Raw genomic sequence first — 16461 nt, 5'->3', positions numbered from 1 at the left:
GGTCGTGCCATCTTGAGTTGTCATAGTAAAGACTGATGCCAATACGTCATTGGCAGGATTAAGCAAATTGTGAGTTTTGGTGAAGGGACTGAAAGTGAATGGTGCCACCTCACCTCTACTGGCCCTGAAATGTTGGGAATTGTAATTTTACTAGGCATGTCAGTTAAGAACAAATTCTTATTTTCAATGGCAGCCTAGGAACAGTGGATTAACTACCTGTTCAGGGGCAGAACGACATATTTGGGATTTGGGAACTTCCAACCTTTCTGGTTACTAGTCCAATGCTCTAACCACTAGCCTACCCTGCCACCCTTAATGTTGTGGAAAATTCTTACACAGGGACACTCAAAGTCAATCTTAAATGAATCATTGTTTATTGTCAGCGTTTCTGGAAAGGTTCCAACCAACTCAATGCACCATAGTACACGTCTGTCAGAAGCTCCCCTGGGACAGTCCCAGCAGTTGTATTATGTACGGCTATACACAGACAAGTTATATTTGCATGATTTAGCATAATCAATTAATCATTACCATGTTGTTTCATTCATGTGACCAACCAATACCGTTTCATAACAAGTGACAGACCAAACTGAGAAACTGAGATATTTCATTTGTTCTCAAAACACGGTTGTTTGATCTCAAAATAACATTTGGGCGTACTGCCAAATTGCAGCTACTGATAGGTGTGATTTGTCAGTCAGCCACTTGCAAGAACACAGAAAATTGTTATTAGAACAGCACATGAATAGAACACAGAAATTGGTTGTAAGAAAAGCAAACATTAAAATTCCCATTACATTCCATCCTCTTATCCTCTTATCTTACCTCTTGTGTGATAACCATTCAATTTTAATGTAAGCATTTACATTTTAGCTTCTATATCAAAATATTCTATACTCTATGAAAGTAAGGGAAATCAACACAAAAACAAAACAGACACTTCATCATTTCAAACCCTTCATTCTGGGTTGTACAATCCACTCAGTATGGTAATACTATAATCATAATAAAGGTTATACTTTATTAATGGGAGTGAGTATCCAAAATACACAACGGATCTGTAGATTCAGAGGTGAATAAATATCTTGATGTTAACCATTGTTTCCATATTTCTTTCCACACTTGGGTTGCATTGACCTATGTTTTCACTAACTGTCCCTGGAACATCCACATAGTCAAAGCATAAAACCCAGTTGTTTAACTTGCTCATCAGCTCAGTGTTCCACATAGTGTGGTGTCCACATAGGTTAAGGGTTTAGATGACCTTACTCTCAACTTGCTAAAAGGAAAAGAACCGGAGGAAATGGGGGGGCTCATCCAGAGTTGGCATCTAACTGTTTCACCATCCTCTGGAGGAGTAGAAAACAAGATAGCTGCTGAAATCTTATCAGCCAGAGAGGCACATCGCATGTTAATAACATTTCACAGGGAAGAGAAAGAGTTCACATTATAACAGTTTCACACCAACCTTGCTAAGAATGAGATTGTAGCTTGGGCTAACCTTGTAACAATCTAGTGTCTCTCCTCACGTTTTTAGGACACAGTTCTGTCTCTAGAAGTTTTGCCTTTCCAAATCAGAATCAGAATTATTGATATATTATCAAACCCAAATTTAGAATGACAATCCTTAGTGCGTCACGTTGGTTCTGTCACTTTAATTTAAGACCCTCACTTTTCTCATCACTCGTGGTAATGACAGATTGGTATTTCAATGCATTGTTAGTCTAAATCACAACATTTTGCAGTGTGCAAACCTTCACAATCCACCCAATACCCCAAATAAACCATTTTGGACAAGCCTAAATCAATTACGGGCACTCATTCTTCCTTTCCTGACATTTCTTCATGTTCTTCTTCAGATAGTGTTTCAGTTTGTCTTTTTAATGGCACATGTTCAAAGTGGATGGCCCTTGATAGTGTCTCTCACCTGAGCCGCCACTGTCCTTTACAGTTCATTATGTCTTTGTCCATTTTCCTACCAGTACACCAGCAGCATTAGAGAAGGATCTCTCTCCATGCTCACGTGCACCACATGTCGCTCCTGAGAGAAAAAACATGGGAGAAAAGGCAGTTGATAGCGCGTCGACTGCTGTGTACAGGTTGCTGGCTTGGACTCAGGTCTCACGGTAGAAGTGGTGAAGGACCATACTGGACACCATTTTCACCAATTTCAGCCGGTTAAAGGGGGTGTTGAGGATCACACTGTTCATCGGCCAAATTATTTTCCATGCATCTAGATACAATCTCCGCCATTACCTCGAGAGAGGACAGACCAGAACAACAGTTTAGTTTAGGGCATTTGTAATTCAGGAAATCCAGACTTCTAAGACAAATGTCTTAGAGAATAACACCACACAGTTGAAACCATTCCCCCCCCCCCCCCCCAAATTGGCTTATACTCCCCTATCATCTTGGCGATCTCAATGAAGAGTTACAGGTCATGGAGTCAGAGGGCTAATCCTCAGGGAGAAAACTCCACCATCCAGCAGACCCAATCTGGTGAGATTTGCTATTGAAGCAGGACAAAAACAAAGAAAAGGAAACAACAACAGCAATACACATTTTATTTTTTTATTTTACCTTTATTTAACCAGGTAGGCAAGTTGAGAACAAGTTCTCATTTACAATTGCGACCTGGCCAAGATAAAGCAAAGCAGTTCGACAGATAAAACGACACAGAGTTACACATGGAGTAAAAACAAACATACAGTCAATAATGCAGTATAAACAAGTCTATATACAATGTGAGCAAATGAGGTGAGAAGGGAGGTAAAGGCAAAAAAGGCCATGATGGCAAAGTAAATACAATATAGCAAGTAAAATACTGGAATGGTAGTTTTGCAATGGAAGAATGTGCAAAGTAGAAATAAAAATAATGGGGTGCAAAGGAGCAAAATAAATAAATAAATTAAAATTAAATACAGTTGGGAAAGAGGTAGTTGTTTGGGCTAAATTATAGGTGGGCTATGTACAGGTGCAGTAATCTGTGAGCTGCTCTGACAGTTGGTGCTTAAAGCTAGTGAGGGAGATAAGTGTTTCCAGTTTCAGAGATTTTTGTAGTTCGTTCCAGTCATTGGCAGCAGAGAACTGGAAGGAGAGGCGGCCAAAGAAAGAATTGGTTTTGGGGGTGACTAGAGAGATATACCTGCTGGAGCGTGTGCTACAGGTGGGAGATGCTATGGTGACCAGCGAGCTGAGATAAGGGGGGACTTTACCTAGCAGGGTCTTGTAGATGACATGGAGCCAGTGGGTTTGGCGACGAGTATGAAGCGAGGGCCAGCCAACGAGAGCGTACAGGTCGCAATGGTGGGTAGTATATGGGGCTTTGGTGATAAAACGGATTGCACTGTGATAGACTGCATCCAATTTGTTGAGTAGGGTATTGGAGGCTATTTTGTAAATGACATCGCCAAAGTCGAGGATTGGTAGGATGGTCAGTTTTACAAGGGTATGTTTGGCAGCATGAGTGAAGGATGCTTTGTTGCGAAATAGGAAGCCAATTCTAGATTCAACTTTGGATTGGAGATGTTTGATATGGGTCTGGAAGGAGAGTTTACAGTCTAACCAGACACCTAAGTATTTGTAGTTGTCCACGTATTCTAAGTCAGAGCCGTCCAGAGTAGTGATGTTGGACAGGCGGGTAGGTGCAGGTAGCGATCGGTTGAAGAGCATGCATTTAGTTTTACTTGTATTTAAGAGCAATTGGAGGCCACGGAAGGAGAGTTGTATGGCATTGAAGATTGCCTGGAGGGTTGTTAACACAGTGTCCAAAGAAGGGCCGGAAGTATACAGAATGGTGTCGTCTGCGTAGAGGTGGATCAGGGACTCACCAGCAGCAAGAGCGACCTCATTGATGTATACAGAGAAGAGAGTCGGTCCAAGAATTGAACCCTGTGGCACCCCCATAGAGACTGCCAGAGGTCCGGACAGCAGACCCTCCGATTTGACACACTGAACTCTATCAGAGAAGTAGTTGGTGAACCAGGCGAGGCAATATACAGTGCCTTGCGAAAGTATTCGGCCCCCTTGAACTTTGCGACCTTTTGCCACATTTCAGGCTTCAAACATAAATATATAAAACTGTATTTTTTTGTGAAGAATCAACAACAAGTGGGACACAATCATGAAGTGGAATGACATTTATTGGATATTTCAAACTTTTTTAACAAATCAAAAACTGAAAAATTGGGCGTGCAAAATTATTCAGCCCCCTTAAGTTAATACTTTGTAGCGCCACCTTTTGCTGCGATTACAGCTGTAAGTTGCTTGGGGTATGTCTTTATCAGTTTTGCACATCGAGAGACTGAATTTTTTTCCCATTCCTCCTTGCAAAACAGCTCGAGCTCAGTGAGGTTGGATGGAGAGCATTTGTGAACAGCAGTTTTCAGTTCTTTCCACAGATTCTCGATTGGATTCAGGTCTGGACTTTGACTTGGCCATTCTAACACCTGGATATGTTTATTTTTGAACCATTCCATTGTAGATTTTGCTTTATGTTTTGGATCATTGTCTTGTTGGAAGACAAATCTCCGTCCCAGTCTCAGGTCTTTTGCAGACTCCATCAGGTTTTCTTCCAGAATGGTCCTGTATTTGGCTCCATCCATCTTCCCATCAATTTTAACCATCTTCCCTGTCCCTGCTGAAGAAAAGCAGGCCCAAACCATGATGCTACCACCACCATGTTTGACAGTGGGGATGGTGTGTTCTGGGTGATGAGCTGTGTTGCTTTTACGCCAAACATAACGTTTTGCATTGTTGCCAAAAAGTTCAATTTTGGTTTCATCTGACCAGAGCACCTTCTTCCACATGTTTGGTGTGTCTCCCAGGTGGCTTGTGGCAAACTTTAAACAACACTTTTTATGGATATCTTTAAGAAATGGCTTTATTCTTGCCACTCTTCCATAAAGGCCAGATTTGTGCAATATACGACTGATTGTTGTCCTATGGACAGAGTCTCCCACCTCAGCTGTAGATCTCTGCAGTTCATCCAGAGTGATCATGGGCCTCTTGGCTGCATCTCTGATCAGTCTTCTCCTTGTATGAGCTGAAAGTTTAGAGGGACGGCCAGGTCTTGGTAGATTTGCAGTGGTCTGATACTCCTTCCATTTCAATATTATCGCTTGCACAGTGCTCCTTGGGATGTTTAATGCTTGGGAAATCTTTTTGTATCCAAATCCGGCTTTAAACTTCTTCACAACAGTATCTCGGACCTGCCTGGTGTGTTCCTTGTTCTTCATGATGCTCTCTGCGCTTTTAACGGACCTCTGAGACTATCACAGTGCAGGTGCATTTATACGGAGACTTGATTACACACAGGTGGATTGTATTTATCATCATTAGTCATTTAGGTCAACATTGGATCATTCAGAGATCCTCACTGAACTTCTGGAGAGAGTTTGCTGCACTGAAAGTAAAGGGGCTGAATAATTTTGCACGCCCAATTTTTCAGTTTTTGATTTGTTAAAAAAGTTTGAAATATCCAATAAATGTCGTTCCACTTCATGATTGTGTCCCACTTGTCGTTGATTCTTCACAAAAAAATACAGTTTTATATCTTTATGTTTGAAGCCTGAAATGTGGCAAAAGGTTGCAAAGTTCAAGGGGGCCGAATACTTTCGCAAGGCACTGTATATATCACTCGAGGTGGGGGAAAATTTCTATTAATTTAGATTGACTGTCATCCATGACCAACATATCTTTTTTTCCCTTTTACAGGCAGGCATGTGAAGAAAATCTATTTGCATATCTACCAAAGGGCCCCAGGGGATCGGTAATTCCCCCTTTGGACACACGTCCAAAAAAAACAACACTGCCTGTTAAATCAAATATATATAAATTAGAATCAATAAAATTGTATTATCTCTTGATAACTACATAAATAAATAATTGCATCCCATAAGGTAATGGTAAAATAGACTAGAGACAGCTCTCTCCCTCTGTCCTTCTCATGGTCTGAATCACACAAAGGACTATTGATAAATTATAAAATTCTTCTTAATTATTTGTTTTTACATAGCCCATAAAAGCAAAATCTCCTATCTTCCTAGTAAGGGAGATCAGGCCTCACCAGGAAGTCAGAACTGAGGTCAGAGGTCAGTCAGCCCTATTATGTGAGTGTTATTTTTCCTGTACCTCAGACATTATTTAAAGATATTTCAAACATTTTGTGTATCAGGTTTACATTGGGTTATTCAGTACATTTCTTCTAATCAAGAGAATTTACATGTGTGCAACCAAAACTCTGACAATAGAAACGTTCATTTGTGTACAGCATTCTTTCTATCCCGTGAACCCCCCCCCCCAAAAAAAAACTCACACTTCTAAATCAAACAGAGTATTAACCACTAACAAATATTAATTAACAGGTGGGTTGTGTGTGGGTGCTGGCATGGGAGTGTCAAAAATCATAGGGTAAACAAAATGGCCAGGCCTTGCTTAATTCTTTAGGTTCCTTAACAGCTGGATCAGGCACTTTTAACTGCTCTCCCACGGCACCTGCCTCAGGAAACCCTTTCAAAGGGAGATATACAGAATCCTTGATAAACATGAAAAAACACTTGTTAGCGGACATTCCATCAGTCCTGAAAGAAAGAAAATAAAAATGTACTTAGTTTTCACTATGCTGCACTTTAATAAGTCCTACAAGTCCTTGAATCGAGTTTACTGCATCTTGGGCAGGAAGTCTTAATAAACCCATGCGTATACAGAAATATACTTCAGACACATTTATACTCAGTCATATCAGATGCTACGGTGTCCCGTATAGCTGAATCTGAATCTTTTTGACCTGTTGCATTGACATACAATTATGTACAAACTGTCCCTAATTTTCCTACTGTGTCTCTCACAGCTTTTTGAGTTCAGTGTGTACTGGCGGCTATCTACTGTTCCACAGGAAGGTTATCACTAATCCAAACAATAGATGATGTAAACACAAGAGCAGTTGACCAGGCCTTGAAGAGTGAGCAGCCTCTAATTTAATATCAGTCCCAATGCTCAATCACTCTGTTTTACTCCTTCAAATTAAAAATATATTCAATTATTAGATTGCTATCTGAAAGCCAATTATCATTATTTGTTACTTTCACTAGTCTCCCATAATCTGTTTGCTTCTACTAAAACCCTGCAGGTTCCCATCACTACTGCTTATACCCTCAAACCACATTTAGCCTTTTACCCTTTTGCAAGGGTTAAAACAAAACATAACAAACATGATAACTTTCTCCATATTGGAAGGCATTGTTTTCATTTTAGTATACCTTCAAAAAGTTACTGTATTTTTATTACCAATCTCTGTTGGATATTCAGTTTCTACTTCAATATTTATTAAAATGTCTGTTATTTTAAGATTGATATGTAATGCTTTTGGAGGGATCCATATGAATTAACTGGGTTGCACTGTCTCAGTCCCCAGTAGATGTCGCACTCAGTCCATAATAAGTCTGGCACCTGAGATAACAGGGAAACAGATGCAGCATCCATTTTGCCTACTCACAAATTGGTTTAGAACTTCATCATTTGGGATATAAAAACAATCCATCGGGATTACAATAAATATTTTTATTCTCTATGTTTGGTTGGTCAGGGTGTGACTCAAGTGGGAAATTCTATGTTGTTTGTTTCTATATTTTGGCCGGGTATGGTTCTCAAACAGGGACAGCTTTCAATCGTTGTCTCTGATTGGGAATCATACTTAGGCAGCCTTTTTTCTTTTCACAATTTGTGGGTAGTTGTTTTCTGTTTAGTGTTCTGCACCTGACAGGACTGTTTCGGTTTTCCCTCTTGGTTTATTTTGTTCGAGTGTTTTTTGATCCATTAAAATCATGAACCCTTACCACGCTGCACTTTGGTCCGATCCATCATGAAACGAGAGCCGTTACAATGGGCTTATTGCAAAATGCATTACCAGGGTGGAGGAAATCTTCTAAGAATTTAGAGTTTTTATTGGTTAAGGGTAAGTCAAGTCCTGTACAATGCTGTAACCTTATCATACAAATGATCCATAAAGGGACCACTCTGAACATTCCTCAGAATAGTTTGTCACCACTCACGTACGTCTACATGTGGGTGTGCTAGTTGTATATTATTATAATTGTTCTATTCTTACTTAATCAGATCATCTTAATAACCCATTATACAAATATTATGTTACTTTCTCTAGTAACCCATTATACACTTGTTACATCACAAATTCCTCCTCTAGGCTAGTGTTCTATTCATACAGGGGTTTAGATATTTACACTAGTTCTATTTAAACTGCATATTCGGAAATGGTTCTCTTCTTTCATATCTCCATTCATAATACCGTTATACATCAAACTCCACTGATGAGACATGTTATCTAAAGTCGCGTTATCCTCGTTACCAACGAGGCATGTTATCCTCGACGTTAACGAGACATGTTATCCTCCTTACTAACGAGACCTGTTATCCTCGGAGACATGCTATCCCTGGAGATTTCGGAGACATGTTATCCTCTACCTGTAGATCTAACGGAGGTGTTGGACAGACCCTAGATAATGTTGCTAATCAGCTCACACAGAACAGGTTGTTGCATTCATTCACCTCTTTCACACGAAAGTTAGTCCCCTGACAGCTCCCATTCACTCAATAGCTCAATTTCAAACCTCTTATTATCCACATTTCTTTTATCCGCATTTTTCCAATCTTATTAGTAATAATTTCAATCCATCTATAATCCAAATTTCAATCAGCCAAATTCCAATCTCCTCATTACCCACGTGTATCGTCAACGAATCTCTCTGTTACTTGCTATGCACATAAATAACACCCTGTCACGACTTCCGCCGAAGTCGGTCCCTCTCCTTGTTCGGGCGGCGTTTGGCGGTCGACGTCACCTGTCTTCTAGCCTTCGCCGATCCACCTTTCATTTTCCATTTGTTTTGTCTTGTTTTCCCACACACCTGGTATTCATTCCCTCATTACATGTCATGTATTTAATCCTCTGTTGCCCCCATGTCTGTGTGTGTGTAATTGTTTATTGTTTAGGTTGGCACGCTTCCGGCTGGTTTGCGCCAGGTTTATTTTATTACCCGTGCTTTGGGGCAGCCTGTACTTTGTACCTGTGTTTTTGTACTTTGTGCTGCCTCACTGGTTCGTTGGTCATTTGTTTTGTGAAGCAGTTGCGTTCTGTGCAAATGATTGCCTTGGTAAAGTGCTTTGTCCACTCATCTCTGCTCTACTGCGCCTGACTTCGATGCACCAGCTACACTCACCTCTTGACACACCCCGTACTCAAAAATTAATTGTGATATTTTTTTGTGGCTACATACCACATAGACATATCTTCTAAATACCTATTGATAGCTGTCAGCGGGGCTTTACATAGTACGGTTGCCCTCGCTCTAGTCTTCTATTAAAACTAGTGAATAGTCTTCAATCTATAAGACTATGGGTACCTTTTTACGTGTTACTCACCTTGATTTTTTTTTGTATTCCACCCCCCCCCCCCCCGTTATATTAATTTAAATTGACTTACTGAAATCAGTTGCCGTCCCTCAATTGTTCGTGGGTGATGTGTCTCCTCCTGGGCAGCTCACAGTAAGGATCTTGACTGGTCCTCGTCCTCTTTTGGTCGGACAGGAATTTCCCTCACGCTTCATAAAATGCGCCTCCGGTTTTCCTCGCAGGCCCCAACTGGAAAGCTCCGCAGGCAGAAATATTCTTACACAGGGACACTCAAAGTCAATCTTAAATGAATCATTGTTTATTGTCAGTGCGCTGGAGAGGTTCCAACCAACTCAATGCACCATAGTACACATGTCTGTCAGAAGCTCCCCTGGGACAGTCCCAGCAGTTGTCTTATATACGGTTATACACAGAAGTTGTATTTGCATGATTTAGCATAATTAATTTATCATTACCGTGTTATTTCATAACATGTGACAGACCAACACCTCACGGCTTCTCCTTTCTAAGCTGAGACCTTGAAACTGAGATCTTTTGATTGTTCTCAAAACACGGTTGTTTGTTCTCAAAACAACATCTGGGCGTCCTGCCAAATTGCAGCTCCTGATAAGTGTGATTTGTACAGTCAGCCACTTGCAAGAACATAGAAATTGGTTATTAGAACCGCATATGAATAGAACACCAGAAATTGGTTTAGCCAAAATGAGACAAGGTAGTTAGCTAGCTAGCCTGCTTGATTTAGCTCTTCTCTTGTCTTTATGTTAACGTTTTCTTTGAAAGCTGTACAACATAAAATTGAAGAGCATTTGTCATTGGGCTAAAACGAACTGGCTAGTGATTCGATATGTAGCTAGCCAGCCAGATAATGCTGCTGTAAGGATTGCTCTATTTTACCAGTAAAATGTAGCTAGCTATGATCCCAATAGCTATAATTAGCTAGATAACTAAATAGCTAGGTATCTCATTAGGTGTCTGTTTATCTGTGAAATGTCATATGTTTCCTAAAAATAATAGCTAAGCCTGCTGCTGTTGATAAGTAATGTAGCCTAAGCCTGAAGCCTAACCCTTATGACGATGATAGATAAGTGTTACACAAATCAAAATATATTTGAGATTCTTTAAAGTAGCCATCTTTTGGCCTTGACAGCTTTGCACACTCTTGGCATTCTCTCAACCAGCTTCATGAGGTCGTCACCTGGAATGCATTTCAATTAACAGGTGTGCCTTGTTAAAGATACGTTTGTGTAATTTATTTCCTCCTTAATGCGTTTGAGCCAATCAGTTGCGTTGTGACAAGGTAGGGGTGGTATACAGAAAATGGCACTATTTTGTAAAAGACCAAGTACATATTATGGCAAGAACCGCTCAAATAAGCAAAGAGAAACAGTACATCATTTCTTTAAGACATGAAGATCAGTCAATCTGGAAAATGTCAAGAACTTTGAAAGTTTCTTCAAGTGCAGTCACAAAAACCATCAAGCACTATGATGAAACTAGCTCTCGTGAGGAAGGCCACAGGAAAGGAAGACCCAGGGTTGCCTCTGCTGCAGAGGACAAGTTCATTAGACTTAACAGCCTCAGAAATTGCAGCCCAAATAAATGCTTCAAAGAGTTCAAGTAACAGACACGTCTCAACATCAACTGTTGGTCATGGTCATTAGATCTGTCCTTTGGTCTGATGAGTCCAAATTAGAAATGTTTGGTTCCAACCGCTGTGTCTTTGTGAGATGCAGAGTAGGTGAACGGATGATCTCTGCAGGTTTTGTATTGAAGTCAATGTACCCAGAGAAGGACAGAAGCTAGATGTCCTCCGGCTACACCACGGTGCTACACCATGCTACTGAGGCTACTGTTGACCTTCAATGAAAAAGTGTTTCAATCAATTGTTTGGTTCAAAAGTGACCAAGATCTGACAGGAAAGCCAATGATGCGCGCATAATTTCATTACAGTATAGCCTAGGCAGACGAGCCTAGGCAAATTCGAGAAGGCATAATTAATTTCAACCAACAAGAGGGCTTTGTGTTGGAGCCTATTTCTTCCTATATAAGAGGTAGGACTACCTGTTTAACAGACAGAATTAGGCTATTGGCTGCTATATCCACAGATTTGTCAGTCAATTCCTCCACCCACCGTGCACTCTTTAAATAGACTACCTTCGTGTTGGTTGGTTGCCTTGTCAGTGAAGTGCTGTTAAGTTAAAACCAAAACTCGAATTGAGAGTATGCCATAGGCCTACCTTTTATTAAAGAAAATGTCAAAAAGCATAGGCACTACCCCCTTAGCTTTGTTCTGCGAAGCTTTATGCTAGAAACAAGCTATAACATACCCGAGAAAGACGTGCCTCTGAAGCATATGGGGATATCATTGTTTTGTTTCTTCGACAATTCAGAGGCTGAGCTACAACCTTATATAACTGAGGAGACAAAAGATTTACTTTGCTTGGGGAAGTAATGTAATTCTGTCACTATCCGTTGAGCTAACGTAGGCTAATGCGATTAGCATGAGGTTGTAAGTGAGAAGAACATTTCCCAGGACACAAACATATTGGCTATTGGCAGAAAGCTTAGATTCTTGTCAATCTAACTGCACTGTCCAATTTACAGTAAGCTATTACAGTGAAATAATACCATTCTATTGTTTGAGGAGAGTGCACAATTTTGACCATGAAAAATTATTAATAAACAAATGAGGCACATTTGGGCAGTCTTGATACAACATTTTGAACAGAAATGCAATGGTTCATTGGATCAGTCTAAAACTGTGCACATACACTGATGCCATCTAGTGGCCAAAATATAAATTGCACCTGGGCTGGAATAATACATTATGGCCTTTCTCTTGCATTTCAAAGATGATGGTACAAAAAAATACAAAATAAAGTTTTTAATTTTTTTAAATGATCTTTTACCAGATCTATTGTGTTATTTTCTACAACATTCCTTTCACATTTCCATAAACTGCAAAGTGTTTATTTTGAAATGGTACCAAGAATATGCATAACTTGCTTCAGGGCCAGAGCTACAGGCAGTTAGATGTCGTTTTAGGCGGCAAATTGAAAAAAAGGGGCTAATCCTTAAGATGTTCACTTTATGTACAATACAAGATGTTTACACACAGACAGCTTTTAGGGAAATACTTGTGAAGAAGAGTAGAAGAGTAGCCAGCAGTTAAAGTGTAAATTTTCCTGTGTCTGTAGGCCTACTTTGTCTGGGGTGGAAAGGTAGGCCTAACTTTTGAAAGTGCCATGCTCAGATTCCTAATGAGGTCTCTGATTTTAATTATTTGCAAACAGTGTCAGTTTCATTGCGAACAAGACAAACTGATTTGGCATTGGAGAAATATGATAAGATGAACACACAGGCCCATCTCTCTGTCCATGCTTAGCCTGTAATTCCGGTAATGTGTGTGCTATTAAAGATTCCACTAATATGTCAAATTGTAGCATGGCCTGAAAAGTTTATGAAAGGCCATTTTTTTTCTCGGACCTGCAAACACGATGATAGTCCACGGTGGTCTGTGAAACCACAACCTTCTGGCCCACAGCCCTGTGCAATATCAAAATTGCTGCGTTGCCATGTAATGCTGACAGAATGAAGAACAATTTATAAAACTGCATATACAGTGCCTTGCGAAAGTATTCGGCCCCCTTGAACTTTGCGACCTTTTGCCACATTTCGGGCTTCAAACATAAAGATATAAAACTGTATTTTTTTGAGAAGAATCAACAACAAGTGGGACACAATCATGAAGTGGAACGACATTTATTGGATATTTCAGACTTTTTTAACAAACCAAAAACTGAAAAATTGGGCGTGCAAAATTATTCAGCCCCCCTAAGGTAATACTTTGTAGCGCCACCTTTTGCTGCGATTACAGCTGTAAGTCGCTTGGGGTATGTCTCTATCAGTTTTGCACATCGAGAGACTGAAATTTTTTCCCATTCCTCCTTGCAAAACAGCTCGAGCTCAGTGAGGTTGGATGGAGAGCATTTGTGAACAGCAGTTTTCAGTTCTTTCCACAGATTCTCGAATGGATTCAGGTCTGGACTTTGACTTGGCCATTCTAACACCTGGATATGTTTATTTTTGAACCATTCCATTGTAGATTTTGCTTTATGTTTTGTCTTGTTGGAAGACTCCATCAGGTTTTCTTCCAGAATGGTCCTGTATTTGGCTCCATCCATCTTCCCATCAATTTTAACCATCTTCCCTGTCCCTGCTGAAGAAAAGCAGGCCCAAACAATGATGCTGCCACCACCATGTTTGACAGTGGGGATGGTGTGTTCAGGGTGATGAGCTGTGTTGCTTTTACGCCAAACATAACGTTTTGCATTGTTGCCAAAAAGTTCAATTTTGGTTTCATCTGACCAGAGCACCTTCTTTCACATGTTTGGTGTGTCTCCCAGGTGGCTTGTGGCAAACTTTAAACGACACTTCTTATGGATATCTTTAAGAAATGGCTTTCTTCTTGCCACTCTTCCATAAAGGCCAGATTTGTGCAATATACGACTGATTGTTGTCCTATGGACAGAGTCTCCCACCTCAGCTGTAGATCTCTGCAGTTCATCCAGAGTGATCATGGGCCTCTTGGCTGCATCTCTGATCAGTCTTCTCCTTGTATGAGCTGAAAGTTTAGAGGGACGGCCAGGTCTTGGTAGATTTGCAGTGGTCTGATACTCCTTCCATTTCAATATTATCGCTTGCACAGTGCTCCTTGGGATGTTTAAAGCTTGGGAAATCTTTTTGTATCCAAATCCGGCTTTAAACTTCTTCACAACAGTATCTTGGACCTGCCTGGTGTGTTCCTTGTTCTTCATGATGCTCTCTGCGCTTTTAACGGACCTCTGAGACTATCACAGTGCAGGTGCATTTATACGGAGACTTGATTACACACAGGTGGATTGTATTTATCATCATTAGTCATTTAGGTCAACATTGGATCATTCAGAGATCCTCACTGAACTTCTGGAGAGAGTTTGCTACACTGAAAGTAAAGGGGCTGAATAATTTTGCACGCCCAATTTTTTAGTTTTTGATTTGTTAAAAAAGTTTGAAATATCCAATAAATGTCGTTCCACTTCATGATTGTGTCCCACTTGTTGTTGATTCTTCACAAAAAAATACAGTTTTATATCTTTATGTTTGAAGCCTGAAATGTGGCAAAAGGTCGCACAGTTCAAGGGGGCCGAATACTTTCGCAAGGCACTGTATAAGGTTCTGTCTAAAGGGTAGACAGTAGTGTTCTCAGCTATCCACTTTTTAAATTATTGTTTTGGTTATAGGGGAGGGTCACTTATTTGGGTTGGGGGTTAGATTAAATATATTTTGCTAAAGGGAGGGCCATCCATTTTAATTTCAGAGGTCTGATTTCCTCCATGTAACCCTTATTATAAATAGTGTTAACTCCCTAATAAAGTCTGTCAACGTGGTACTGCAGCTAGTCAGTCTCGCCATTTGAGATGAAGAGTTATTTCAGGGAGTTATTGTATCATGTTTTAAAACATGAAATCGAGGAAAAAACGGGTTCCCTTTGTAATGGAACGCTTTGAAAGGAAAACCATGGTTTTATCGCAACAAATCAGTGTCAATTGAAAAGGCAGGAAAACAAACGCAAGTGGTTACATCTCTCATACAAATGGAATAGAAATGAAATAACAGAATAATTACAGTATATTATAAATCTTCAAGGACTTTTCAAGGACCAAATAGCCTTGAAGAGGAAATGTCTGATTTTCAAGGAAGCCTATAAAGTACCACTGTATGAGTCATAATACCCATTAAATCTAGTGGTTAAACAGGGAAATGGTTCTAATCGTTTTTCCCATAGAGGAGTTTAGAAACACTTAAAAATAAGGGCTGTGTTTCGTGGAGGCGTACCTTGACGTGATGTTTTGATAACCGTGTAAATCACTCTCTGACAAGGTGACTTTTTTATCAACACTTGTTTTTTACTCTCGAGCCAGCCTGTCAAACTAACAATTACTTTACCATCTATTTAGATATCTCTTTCTAGACCATAACAGATACCTTATCCATTACAAGTTAGAGTTAAAAAAAAACAGGTTTGTCATTCCAGTTAATATTGTCTGCAGGTGTGTTATCTTGCATCTACCATGAATATGACCGTAGAGCAATTTTGAAATTTCCCTTTAAGGTCAGAGTAAATAACTACACTGAACAAAAATGTAAATGCAACATGTGAATATTGTCTGCAGGTGTGTTATCTTGCATCTCCCGGTCTCAGGTTGCACAATGTAACCCCAAAGCACAATGGTAACAAAGTAGAACAAATGGCATGTAACTCAATAGCAGCTCTAGGTAATAAGACATCTACTGTCATTTTGAGCATTGCAAGAGATATACACTGAACAAAAAATATAAATGTAATGTAAAGTGTTGATGTTTCATGAGCTAAAATAAAATATCCAAGAAATGTTCCATATGCACAAAAGCTTATTTTGCTCAAATTTTGTGCACTAATGTATTTACATCCCTGTTACTGAGCATTTATCATTTATCATTTATCACTCTAAAGTGTTCAGTTTTGTCACACAACACAATGCCACAGTTGTCTCAAGTTTTGAGGGAGCGTGCAATTAGCATGCTGAATGCAGAAATGTCAACCAGAGCTGTTGCCAGAGAATTGAATGTTAATTTCTCTACCGTAACGTCTCTACGTCGTTTTAGAGAATTTGGTACGTCCAACCGGCCTCACAACCGCAGACCATGTGTAACCAAGCCAGCCCAGGACCTCCACATCTGGCTTCTTCACCTGCAGGATCGTCTGAGACCAGCCACCCGGACAGCTGATGAAACTGAGGAGTATTTCTGTCTGTATTAAAAACTTGGCTCCCCAGTCCAACCGGCCTCACAACCGCAGACCACGTGTATGGCATTGTGTGGGCGAGCGGTTTGCTGTTATGTACAGAGTGCCCCATGGTGGCGGTTGGGTTATGGTATGGGAATGCATAAGCTACGGACAATGAACACAATTGCATTTTATCAATGGCAATTTACATGCACAGAGATACC

General features: G+C 40.1%; 1 long non-coding RNA gene across 1 annotated transcript; it reads right to left on the bottom strand.

The window, feature by feature from the left end:
• Positions 1 to 350: 350 nt before the first annotated feature.
• Positions 351 to 9781, bottom strand: LOC116358151 (uncharacterized). Its single transcript, XR_004206039.1, has 2 exons — positions 9500 to 9781; positions 351 to 2509 (listed from the first exon to the last, which is right to left on the bottom strand). It is a non-coding gene; the product is annotated as an uncharacterized LOC116358151 (long non-coding RNA).
• Positions 9782 to 16461: the final 6680 nt, after the last annotated feature.

The sequence above is a fragment of the Oncorhynchus kisutch genome, linkage group LG28, assembly GCF_002021735.2.
Source record: "Oncorhynchus kisutch isolate 150728-3 linkage group LG28, Okis_V2, whole genome shotgun sequence".
Taxonomy (NCBI): domain Eukaryota; kingdom Metazoa; phylum Chordata; class Actinopteri; order Salmoniformes; family Salmonidae; genus Oncorhynchus; species Oncorhynchus kisutch.
This window is presented reverse-complemented; position numbering and strand designations above follow the sequence as displayed.